We start from the raw sequence: 14181 nt of genomic DNA on the forward strand, positions 1-14181 counted from the left end.
AGAAATAATAACTTTAAAAACTAGGTAAAAGGCTAGAGTTTTACTTGGTTATAACCTAGGTGGTTGTTAATCCAAGACGTTGATAAGTTCACTAAAGAACTCCTTCGTTGAAGGTAAAGAAGCCTTTTACACACGTTGATAGCTAAGAAATGATTAGGAAAGTTAATACTCAAGTTGTTATCTATTTCCTAGCTCTAATGGGTCTTTTTATAGCCCCTGAAAACTTTATCTGAAGCTAGAAGATGCCTTTAATTGGGTTTAAGGCGCCTTCAATCAGACAAGTTTTATCGTTGAAGATAAAACTTTATCTTCGACCAACGGTCATCTAAAGGCGCCTTCACAGGCTGGAAGGCGCCTTCGATACTATTCATGGAAGACGCCTTCCAAGCCATTGAAGGCGCCTTCCCTAAGGTAGATCAGCTCCTTAGCTGATCTTCTTTCTCTTTGAGAAGTTTTCTGCTTTGGCTTCTCATCCCTTGGAAGTGTTGTGCGCATCCTCGTTCCACCGGCATACTCTTCCATAGCTTCTCATCCCTCCAATGTACCAAGTCCATCAACTCGTTTACCGTATCATCCTTCTCATCTACCATATCTTTTGCTTGACTTTTGCATTCCTAAGTCCCTACACACTCAAATGCAAGGCATCAAATAATGCAGAGTCTAACTTGACTTGGTTGATCACATCAAATGTAAAATACCAAAAAAGGGCAAATAACCATAAGGAAATTTTTCAGAAATTTTAGAAATTTTCTGAAAATTTTTTGGAGCTCGTATGACAAGTTTAAGGGGAATCAAATATTAGGGCCCGGGAAAGCCTGTTTAGGCTATCCCATTTAAAAGAGGAAATGTTTGATTTTCTTTTTATTTCTCTTTTTCTTTTTCTTTATTTTTCTTTCCTTCCTTCGATTCCTCACGCACGCCCGAGCCGTCCCTGATGCCGAACCCATGCCCGTTCCCTAAGCCATCGACGTCGTCCGTTCCCTTCCTAATCGGCGTCGCACGCGTCAGTTTCTCCTTCCTCGTGTATAAGGTAGTGGCCAAGGGAAGCCTCACGCCTCTCCATCTTCTCCCGAACGCCACTTTCCTCTCCCTGTGCCCTAGCTGTCTCCATCGCCTCCCTTCTCCCTGCTCAAGTCGTGATTGCAGCTACGAGACGAGGCCGAGCGCCGGCACCGATCCTTCTTTCTCTTCGCTCCACAGCCGGCCAAGCATCTTCTACTCTGCCGACACAAACAACTCAAAGAGCATCCCGAGTTGTTCCCTCTCCCAGATCGTCGCTCCACACAAGCAGATCTTTGACATAGAGGAGATCCATGTAGATGGGATCTATCCCTCCTATATGACGGGAGTGACATCATCAGTCTTTATAGAGTGAGACCACTAAGTGCATGGTCATGTCCAAATGAGTCAATATGAGATATTGAACTCATTTGTTTAGAGTGAGTCTACTTGGAGTTCAAGATATAGATTGATTAGAGGATGACATGGTCTATGCCTCAATTTAATCAATCTAGATGTCAAGGATAGAAGGACATTATCATATATTATCAGGGTCACAATTAGTAGTCACAAGGTGATGTTGGATTTCAACATTCTTATAACTTGGGCAGTAATGATGTGTTGCTAGATACCGCTCATTACTTATGCTTCTAAATGGGTTTAGGAGCATTGCCAACGTTACAAGAACCTATAGGGTCACACACAAAGGACAATTAGATGGAGAATAGGTTCATATGATGAACCAAGAGGATTAGGTTTATGTGATGAACCAAATTGGATCAAGAGTAAACCAAATTAAACTAATTGAGTTGGACTCAATTTAATTCATGTGTCCAATGAGTCTAATTTAGATTATGACTCATTAAATCAATTTAGTTTAATGAATAGAGATTCATTAAATTAAATTGTCTTGAATCAATGGTTAGATTTGATCAACCATGGGAGAATTTTTAGTTAAGTTTGACTTGACTTGAGAGGGAAGATGAAGAGTCAAGTTTGACTTAACCTTGACTTGACCAAATGCCATGTCATGGTGACTTGGCATAGGGCCGGCCAATGATGGTGTTCCACATCATCAAGGCATCTTTACTTGGTCAAGATTGACTTGACCAAGTGCCACCTCATGAGGAAAACCAAGAGTCTTGACTCTTGAGATTCCATGGAGGTTACAAACCTCATTGAAGTGGCCGGCCACTTTTAGTGATGCAATGAATTGATCTTCATTCAAGGCATCATCTTCTTCCTCCTCTCTTCTTCTTGCTCTCCCTCTCATCCTTGCCGAGACTCCTTGGGGTGCTAGCACACTCTAAGGTTTCCTCTCCATCTCTTGTTCGTTTGGACACTTCTAGAGGTGTGTACACTTTAACACACTTGAGATCCAACGGACCTTGGACGAGCGGGATTTGCGATGGGCTTCGCTTCAAAGGTATACTCACTTTCTTGTAGATCTAGTGTAGATCTAGAATAGGAAACATGTACATAAAAAATTTTATATGTCTTCGCACGGATCCGTGGCAAGACTTCGGGGTTTCCGCAACGCAAAAAGTGGTTTTTGCGACCCGAAAGTCCCAACAGTGGTATCAGAGCCACGTGCGAAGCGTGTACATGTTTCATTTGTATTTTTATGAAAAATATCAGATCTTTAAGTTTCTGTAACTTTACTATTTTTATGTATTTTATGAGTATTTTTCTCATAGAGGCGAAGCAACAAGTGCTAGGACACTTGTAGGCTTCGACTACCGAGAAAAACTTTCTGAAACGGCAAGGTCCCGCCCTAATTGTTTTGGGACAGCGGCTTAAGGCACTGTAAGATTGTAGTAGGACACTCGTGAGACTTATTTCGTGAGAAGGGGCGCTGCCCCTAACCCCGCAAGGGGCATTGTCCCGCGATCACGCCTGAAAATCGCTAAATGGGACTGCCGAGAAATTTTAACCCATAAAATTTTAAAAACAATAGTAAAATTACAGAAATTTATGTAAAATATATAATTTAGAATTATATATGATTTTGTGATGGTCATGGCCCAAAAATCCAATTTGATTGGACTAAATGTGTTGTAATTCATAATATGGCATACGTGCCATTTTGTGTGATGTGCGTGTTGTATATATTATGCGACCTGCGTGTCGTACCTCCCTCATTTTTATTTCTTGTTGTAAATAGTTTTTTAGACTCGAATGTAACTCAAGTTTCATATCTGTAATGTAAAAAAAAAATGGAGCGGTGGAAGATCCACTCGAGAAGGAACGACGAGGAGGGTGCGAGCAACACATGGTGGTCAAAGGGAGGAGCTTGAAGAAGCTGTTGACCCTAGGTTGATCGTCCGATCTTCTCATTGGCTTGAGAAGATCGTAGTAGGGTCATGACCTAATCAAAATTTAATTAATTGCTTGTGTATGTGATGCATGATAATGTAAACTAATTAATTAGTGCCTTGATGCGTATAAGATACGAATCCACGATTAGATTAGATCTTAATCAACTCAACTCGATATGCCTACCAAGTCTTGATACCCATCACTATCTTGATCATTTGTTGTTGTTGAATCTGCCAAAGCATAGCAATGCATATTATCTTGACTCTTGAGATTCCATGGAGGTTACAAGCCTCATTGAAGTGGTCGGCCACTTTTAGTGATGGAATGAATTGATTTTCATTCAAGGCATCATCTTCTTCCTCCTCTCTTCTTCTTGCTCTCCCTCTCATCCTTGTCGAGACTCCTTGGGGTGCTAGCACACTCTAAGGTTTCCTCTCCATCTCTTGTTCGTGTGGACACTTCTAGATGTGTGTACACTTAAACACACTTGAGATCCGACGGACCATGGACGATCAGGATTTGCGAAGGGCTTCGCTTCAAAGGTATACTCACTTTCTTGTAGATCTAGTGTAGATCTAGGATAGGAAACATGTACATGAAAAAGTTTATATGTCTTCGCACGGATCCGTGGCAAGACTTCAAGGTTTCCGCAACGCAAAAAGCGGTTTTTGCGGCCCGAAAGTCCCAACAATCTAAGCCCTAGTTCTGATCCACCGTTGTTGTAGTCACTCTTGCGCCACGACTCCAACCATCGAGCCAAGCTGTAGACGTCGATTCCCAATCAACCGATCTAGCAGTCGACGATATGAGTGTCGTCGGTCTCCTTGTGCGTCGCTGCCCTCACCTCTTGCGATTTCATCGTCGCCCCATAGCCGATCTTACAAGCATCGAACGATCCTTTTCGCATGCCCTAGCAGCCGAGGCTCTCTTCCCGATCCAAGCCACCATCTTCGATCTGTCAACGATAGTAGGCTGTGATTTCTGCCGGTGGCCAGATCAGAGACATCGTTGACACAAAATTGGGTATGTATGGTTCATATCAGATTTCATGCTTGTCTAGTCATTATAGCTTCAATTAGTACTGATTACAGGTGATCCACAGCAGCCACCGATCCCTTAGGTGTTGAGTGCTATTGGTCAGATTCGCTATTTGCCAAGAGGAAGCCTGTCACGCCCCGGAGGAGTCCCTGTCCGAAGAAATTTCGGCAGCATCTCCCCTATACGGCGGATAATCTGAAACTTTCTACATATCCATATACCTCAGCCACATGTGGCTGGAATAACAACGATAATAAAATACAACACATAGGCATTCCATGCAGTTTAATAAGAAATAAACAAATCAGTAATACCATGACTCGAAAACAACCCTACTCCACTACACTCATAAAACTCAAATCCGATTTTTCCTACTCCGCTACACTCATAAAACACAAATCCAACGAACTCACCTCTTCTGCCATCCAGACAGGCATGTAGTAGAACAAAACCAAATCATACCAAAATCCATTTACGATAAGAATCCATACAAGATCCATAAGTAAAACCAATACAAGACTAAGACATAGTCTGATAGAGATAAAAAAAAAATAACAACTCGAGATCAGCAGAGGACTAGCACTACGTGCAATGGGGACTAGCGACTGGAACTGCTCCGGACAGCCTCAACCTGAAAATATCAATGGAAGAGGGTGTGAATCCAACACTCAGCAGGTACAACTGATATGCATAATAAAGTAAATAACAGACAACACTAATCATGTGTACAGTCTCCTAAATACGAGAAGAATAAATGCAACTGAAACAAAAACAAGAGAAAACTGTACTAACCAGGACCAAGGTATAAAGGTAATAGGGTCGTCAAACCAAGGGTGTCATAATCCTGTATGCATGTCAATCATATGCATCCATATAAATGCAGCAAGTAAATGCAGCAAACACAAACAATAAATGCATCATGCATATGATGCCAATGACATGGTCACCCCTGATGCCAGTCATCCATCTCACACACAATAGTGAGTCCGAGTGGGTAGAGATGTGACAACCGTGCACTCTGACATCACTGCCCCGAATGAGTGACCGAGTGGACGGGATACTGTCGGAGTACACACATACTCCTACCCCGAAATAATAAATGGGGGAGCGCAATGCTCTCATCTCCCGGTACACGATGACAGGGAGGAACTCTGTCGGCTACCATGCTAAGTCACACTACCCATGAGCGGACCAACGGAGTCAAATAAAGTCCAACTGCCTGCCAGCTACAACGCTGCTACACTAAACCAATGGAGCCAATCAGAGCAGAACTGTCTGCCGGCTACCACGCTGAGTCACCAGACCAACGAAGCCAAACAGCAGAACTGCCACACACCTGTCTGATATACCACTAACCCATGAGTGGTGGTGTGTACAGATACATGTAACTAGCGATGTACTCAACAATAATGGAGCAGACAATCGCACAGCATGCAATCATGCAAGATGATGCATGACACTAAACATGGCAATATCACGAATAGCATAGCATGCTCCATACATAAATATAAAATGTGTACCACAAGACAATGAATCAAATGGAAGGTACACAAACAGATAGGGTATCAAATAAACCCTAGGTCCTGAACATAATGTCTCATATGGTTGTGTCACTACCTAAAAGCATGAATGATCATGTAAATAATAACATGCAGTGCATAATAAGTAAACAAACAAACATGTAATAGATCATGTAGTGACCAACCGAAACAAATGGAAGAAACACAATCATTGCTATATGTTAAACACATTATTATGCATATCAAAAGACATAAGTCAAAGTACCCGCCTCCAATCGAAATGGTCCAATCCGACAATCGAGATACTCGTCTCGAATCAAAGTCTTGTAATAAACCGTATAGTTTAGCTAAATTTTAATTATAAGCAAAATAGCTAAACCAAATTATTTTTCTCCAGGAACCCTAATTAAATAGTTAATCACAGTTAACTATCCCTAATCCAAAGCTTAGGGTTCCATTCCTAACTTAACCACAAGTCGACCTAACTACACATGAACCACCAACTATATAATGAATCAAACCTATCCAAACAAACTCAATTAAGTATCTTACCCAATTAAATCTGCACAACTCTAAAGCTTCTGTCAATTGCACAACTGGAGATCGACTTGTCGCCGCTAGCAACAAAATAAATTGCAGGATCAAGGAAACCACAACAAATCCCATTAGAAATTCTTTCCCACTGTCCAATTAAGATGAGGACATCATAAAATCAGCAATACCTAATTTTCCTTACCTAACTCGTAGCCGTGCTTGTTGATCCACACCAGAACTGTGGCTACCAGCACAAATTGATTGCTGCTGGAACAAAAACGAACAAACCAAAATAGCAAATAATCAAAATCCTTGAACCTATAGAATTTCCAACCAAACTAAACCTCACCGTGGATTTGATCAAGGCAGAGGGCACTAGGGTAGCGGCGTCGGCACCGTGCAAAGGTGCGACAACGAACAAGATGACTGGGAACCCAATCTAGGGCACGGGGTGAAGGCGGCGCTGAGTGAGTCTAGGGCAGAGGAAGGGTGGCCGGCACTCTCCGTTCAATGGCGACGGATGGAGGAGAAGCTAGGGCGCAGCCTCGGCAGGAGGAAGCTCGGCTAGGGCACGATTCGCTGTGAGGAGAACTCGGCTCTGATGAGAGGAGATCGGAGAGGGCGTCGGCACCTAGGGCTCGGCGTCGGGTCGGAGTGGCGGCGACGCGGCTAGGACTCGGCTCCGGGTCGGAGTGGCGGCAGAGGAGAGGAGGAAGGCGTCGGCAGCAGTGATTAGGACACGAAGTCGGCGTCGGCTTCTCCCCTTGGTCACGGCTTAAGCACGAGGGAGGGAGGAAAACCGCCGCGACCGGCGGTTAGGGCACAAGGGATTCGGGCGAGGAAGCGGGCGCGCGCAGAGAAGAAGAAACGGCGAGGAAAAGAAAGAATAAAGGAAAGAGAAAAGAAAAGAAAATATAAAAATAAACATTTCCTCGCTTAAATGGGTAGCCTAAACAGGCTTTCCCCGAGCCTCGTTCTTACCCCCGTTAACTCGTCCGTACGAGCTCCGAAAAATTCCCGAAAAATTTACAAAAATTTCGAAAAATTCCCTTATTAATATTTGCCTATTTTTGGTATTTTACAAAGCCAACCTACGTGTCGTAGAGGTAAGGTGCATAAATTGTTCTGGTATTTGGTCCATTTTTGGGAGAGTTTAAGCTGATTTAGGTTTAGACTTAAATCAAATTGTATAGTGGAACGATTAGGGTTAAGGAAATTAATCCTAGTTGACGAAGGGACTAAATTTAGGTAGGGTGAATGATCTTGTTGATTAGGGTATTCCCTAATTAGGTTTGGCCATTTTCTTTAGCTACTTAATTCATTTGAATGTAGCTAAATAAAACTATACATGTACAATTTATTTCAGGACTCTGATTTGCGATGAGTTGCTTTGCATGGAATTACTTTTGGCACGTACTATATTGGAGGCGGGTACCTTGACTTATTTATTTTGATATATTATATTGATATACTTAGTCATATTTAACAAGTAGTAATATTTATGTTCATTTTTATATCGGTATGTCATTATCTATTACCTAAGCATGCTGTATTTATTTCCTGCCGTTGCATTCATGTTCCTTTGATTATATATGACCTTAAGGTAATGACATATCATGCCTTATGATGTTCAGGACAGTGATTTATTTTACCTGACCTGTATACCTAGGATATTCTATTTGATCTATATACCTTTTTGGTACACATTTTGGTAGAGATGGATAGGATCAGGATATTTCCAGGCTTAGTGTCATGCATCATCTCGCATGGTTGCATGCTGTGCGATTGTTGGCTCCATTATTGTTGAGCACATCGCCAGTTACATGGATCTGCACATACAACCACTCATGGGTTAGTGGTTTTTTATCAGGCAGGGTGTCACGCCCCCAAAGGAGTCCCTGCCAGACAAAAATCTGGCAGCATCTCCCCTGTACCGGTAACAATATGAAGTATCACTACAAACAAAATATACATCAGCCACATGCGGCTGGAATATTTATATACACAACCACGCAGTTATAATAACAGCCCACTCGGCTGGAATGAAACAATCACAACCACGCAGTTATATATAAAACAGCCCACACGGCTGTACTAAAACACAGCGGAAAAACGAAGAAAAGCCCACACAACACAAATAAATACAATGCATGCCGGCACGGCTTAAACACAAATACAACACCAAAACCTGAAGATAGCCACATGGCTAAACACAAATACAATGCCAAAAATAATAAAAAGATATACAAAGGAAAACAAGTATGGTCTTCGGATGTGACGTAGGACCCGGCAGACAGGATACTCCGAGCGACACTCCAACCATCTACCTGAAAACATAAGGATATACATGCGGTGGTGAGTATAGGTAACTCAGCGGGTAATAGACAAGATAGTGCATGGTCCATAAACAACATGGAGATCACAAGTATACAGTCTCAGTAGGGAATAAATAACATGATCATACTATCATAATCAATGCACCTAAACATAACTGACATAATAACCTGACATATAAACTGTACAAACCACAACTAATATAATGACAAATACATACCCAATCTGGAATCGACACATGGTACAATGATCAGTAAACTCACCGGATCTGCAACAGATATACCCGTGACACCTGTGCAATATAAGTACGACTGCATATACATGTAAAATAAATGACATGTATGCAGCATGGCAACCAAATGCAACAAGCATATCTCAATCAAGTGCAACAACGACAATCACATGCAACTAGTATCTACTAGGCATGTATGCAAATGCAGATGCACCGCGCATCAAATGCAGGAATAATAACTGCGTATGCATGCTCCATGGTCACCCCCGACACCTCTCCAGACATCACGACCCCAATATGGCCGAGAGGCTTGGGTCTGTGACGACTGTACTACCCTCCAGCCCACTATATAGTGGTCGAGGCGGACAGCCCGCTAATAGCTATCTAGCTACATAGCATCAGGGTCCCTAACTGCTCACAACGCCGGATCTCACAAAAACCTCGTGACCGGGTGGCACGACAGGACTAGCAGTAACTGCTCCAGCTACCACTACCCATGAGTGGTCGAGTGTGCGGTGCTATTCCCAAATTAACTGATAACTCTCTCAACCACAAGGGAGATAATGGTCATCAGATGCAATGAATGATGAACATGATATATATATATATATATATATATATATATAATCATCATCCATACAACAACCCCAAACCTCATAAATACCTCCAACAAGAGTATAATCGTCATGATACCTCCACGTATCCCACCAAACACATGTACACACTACACATGTATAATCAACCAAAAATCTCCAATAATCTCACCAGACACATGTACACAAAATATAACTACAATCAACACAAAATCTCCGTACTACGACCGTCGACCTAGGGGCGTACTAAGGAGCCCATCCCTTTTTACTAGACCCGTTCATAGTCCGTCGGCCTAGGGGTGTTTATGGAGTCCACCCTTGGTACAAGCCATACAAAGTAAAATAACATGTCATAGTTACTTATCATATCATGAAGAGTGCTCTTAGTCCCAACTAATAGGGAAGCAACTCTTAGGTCTTTACTTGTCATATCATAAAGAGTGCTCTTAGTCCCACTTAATAAGGAAGCAACCCTTAGGCCTTTACTTATCATATCATAAAGAGTGCTCTTAGTCCCACTTAATAGGGAAGCAACTCTTAGGCTCTTACTTATCATGTCATAAAGCATGTATACTTGAGCATATAACACATCATAAGAGTCATCATAATACATGGTTCATAAGCATACATGAATGAGCATATTACTCGTCATATCATAAAGCATGCATACTTGAGCCTAAAACACATCATAAGAGTCATTATCATGCATGGTTCATAAGCACACATAAATGAGCATATAATACATCATAGGAACATAATCATGCATGGAAAATATTAACTAACATCTCCTACTTCATATCATAGCATGTGAGACACATAGTAAAATCATAATTGGGTCTCTAACCCTAATTCCATGTAGTGGCCGAAAGTTCCAAGCCTATATCTAGGTTATAAGCAACATAAAAGCATGTGAACCATAAACCAATTTCATATCATAAATCATTAAGAACCTCATGAGCATATTTAGTTTAGGTTCTAAACTTCCTAGGTCCTTGGTCTTGTTATGGCCGAAAGTTATCATGCCTAGTTCTAGGTTATAAACCACATAAAAACATGTGAACCCTAAACCAATTTCATACCATAAATCATAAAGAACATTATGAGCAGATTTAGTTTAGGTTCTAAGCTTCCTAGGCCTTTTAACTTGGTTGTGGCCGAAACTTTGGGGCATGAAACTAAGTTCCAAACAACATACAAGCATAAGAATATCAAGCTAACTTCATATCATATCATAAGGGAAATCATGAGCATGCTAGATTTAATTTTAAGCTTCTTTAGACCCTAAAACTCATCATGGCCGAAACCATGGAGAGACATGTATCTAGATTTCAAGCAACACTCAAACATGATAACCCTAAGTTAGCTTTATATCATGTCATAAGGTGAGTCATGATCATGTTAGACTAAGTTTTTAAGCTCTCCTAGGTCTTAAATCCCATCATGGCCGAAACCCTAAGGTGCAATACATTTAGGTTCCAATCAACATACAAGTGTGCAAACATTAGGTATTCTTCATAACATATCATAAAGCAAGTTATGAGCATGGTAGACTAAATTTTTTAACCTCTCCTAGCCAATTATTTCTATCATGGCCGAAAACTTTATGAGCATGAATTTAAGTTTTAAGCAACCTACAAGCATAAGAACACTAAACTAATCTCTTATCATAGGGTACATATCATAAGGACATAGTGAGCATGTTTAGTTTAGGTCTTAAGCCTTCCTAGGTCTCTTATTTACACCTTGGACGAAAGTTTAAGAACATGGATCAAAGTTTTAAGTAAGCATACAAGCATAAGATCATTAACTAACCTTCTATCCTAGGATACATGTCATAATAACATAGTGAGCATGCTTAGTTAGGTCTTAAACTTCTCTAAATCTTTTATTCATGTCTTGGCCGAAAGTTTAAGAACATGGATCTAAGTTTTAGTAAGCATACAAGCATAAGATCATTAACTAACCTTCTATCCTAGGATACATGTCATAATAACATAGTGAACATGCTTAGTTAGGTCTTAAACTTCTCTAAATCTTTTATTCATGTCTTGGCCGAAAGTTCAAGAAGTGACCTTAAGTTTTTAAGCATTCTAACCTCATGGAAAACACATAAACAACTTGTACCACAGGTGAGGGGATACTTACCTCCTCTTGCTTGTTTTTTCCTAAGGAAGATGGTACCCTTGTGAAGAGAAAGAAGAAAGCTTCCCCCTTCTTGTTCTTCCTTTTGTTTTCTCTTGTTTGTAAGGAGTAGGTCTTGAGGACTCCTTCTTGTGAGCTAGTTTCCTTAGAAAGAAAACCTTAGCTTGGATTTCGGAGATGAGAGGTAGAGCTTTAGATCTCGGTGGAGAAGGAAGAAGGAAAAGAAAAGGAGGAGGAAGAAGGAGGAGGAAGAATTAACCAAACTTTCTTTCCCTTCTCTTCTCTCATTCCTATTTATTCCCAATGAGGATGAAAAGTGTCCCAATCCATCCCCTTGCCTTCTCTATCTTCTCACTCTCTTCATTCCCACGAAAATAGCAAGAGAAGGAAGAAAACGGCAACTTGTTCTTTGCTTGCTTCTTTTCTTAACCAAGAGAAAGAGGAGGAAAGCCACTTGTCTTTCTCTTGTTCCCTTATTTAATCATACTCTTTACTTTTATCTATAATTTCCATTCTTTGCTATTCATGTGTCATTCATGATTCTAGTGGTTATTATACACCAATTTAACTTTATCATTTGTGGGAGGTTCAAGGTTCAAACCTTAACTTCTCTTTCTTTTTATTCCTTTTTGGTTCTATTTCCATTTCCCTTTTATTCTAAAAGAAAAATACCCATAGGTATAGCTTATTATTTCGTGGGTGTTACACCCAGGGCACCACCTAGCGAGGGAGATTCTGGGATTTGTCTGTGGTGTGATTCGTGGTTACACAACGAGGACGTTGTGTCTTTAAGTGGGGGTGATTGTAATACCCTGGTTCTGAGATTCTGGTTAAGTATGACTTAAAAGGTTAGATGGTACTATCCATATCACCTATTGGTTAGTCCTAAGAAAACATATCGGTTCCACTGTACAAAAATTTTTGTACAAGTGTCGAACCTTTCCTTAAATAACATATTGTGTTCTTTAGAAGTTAAATTAGGAATCACAGACGGAACTTAACATCATTGATTCCAAATTTAACTTATCTATTCTTAATGGTTTATATTTGAATCGCAAGCGGAACTTAACATTATTGATTCAAATCCACCTAAGTTACTAATTCTATTAAATATTAATTTTCAAAATTAGCTTCCAGGACTGCATGGCGAGGCACATGGCCTTCTTGGATATGGGAGCAACCACCACCGCCTAGACAAAGCCTTTTAAGGAAAGCTAATATTTAATTTCCTTAAATAACTCTAGGTTAACCAAAAAGAACAATCGAATCACAAATTCGAAAAAAGAAGAAAACACAAACTCGAAAAACTAATTCGAAAAACTAGATCTAATTGCCTCTTGTATTTAGAATTCTTACAAATAAAATAACTAGTATGATGTGGAAGAAAACTACTAGTTATACCTTCTCTTTGTAAGCTAATGACCTCAAGATCTTCTGTCGTATTCCTCTCCTCGCCTTGGATGTCGTGTGGGTGACGATCCTCCAAGATGAACACCACCCAAAAGCTTCTTCTTCTTCTTCTAAAATCTGGCCACCACCACCACCAAGGAGAAGAGAGCAAAGGGAAAGGGAGAAGAGAGAGGGGCCGACCACCAAGAGATCTCCAAGCAAAAGAATAAGAGTTGTGTCTCATGAAGCCCCCTCACCCCTTCTTTTATATTAGTTGCCCAAGGTAAATAAGGGAAGAATTTTTACAAAAATTAAAATCTTCCTCTAATTTTCCTTTTCCCTTTTAATTTTTCCTTTTCTTTCCTCTTGATTGAATCAATCACCAAAATTAATTGATGATGATTTTATTTATTTTAATTATGGCCAGCCCCTTGCTTGGGCACCAAGTAAGGTGGTCGGCCACCTCATCAAGGGAAAAAAGGAAATATATTTTTAAAAATTTTACAAGAAGAAATCCTCTTATAAAATTTACAAGCTCTCTTTCCTAAAGTAGGAGTTAAAAAAGGAAAGTTCTAAAAATTAAAACCATGTTTTAAAATTTAAAACTTCTCTTATAAATTTCCTTTTTTAATATGATGATAGAAAATTTTAATTTTAAAACTTATCTTCCTTTTTTTTAAACCATGAGGATGGTTAAAAAAGAAAAGTTTTAAAACTCTCTATTAAAACATGTGGCCTAATTCAAATAAGGAAAGTTTTTTAAAAAATTAAAATCTCTCTTTTAAAACTTATAGTTTTCTACAAAGAGAAGATTTTAAAAATTCAAAACAACCCTCCCTTTTTGATTTATTATGGTCGACCCCTTCATGCTTGGTCACCAAGCAAAGGGTTGGCCCCTATAGAAGAGGATGTGATCGGCCCTTGCTTGGTCACCAAGCATTGGATCGGCCCACTTCTTGGACACCAAGAAGAGCCTTACATTTGGATGGACTTGAGGCTATAATGAAGCTACGACAGGGACCTAGAGGAGAAATTGGTTTTGGCCTTCCGATGAGCTTAAGTATCCCGTGTTCGCCCCGAA

The sequence above is a fragment of the Zingiber officinale genome, chromosome 3A, assembly GCF_018446385.1.
Source record: "Zingiber officinale cultivar Zhangliang chromosome 3A, Zo_v1.1, whole genome shotgun sequence".
In the NCBI taxonomy this organism is placed as follows: Eukaryota; Viridiplantae; Streptophyta; class Magnoliopsida; order Zingiberales; family Zingiberaceae; genus Zingiber; species Zingiber officinale.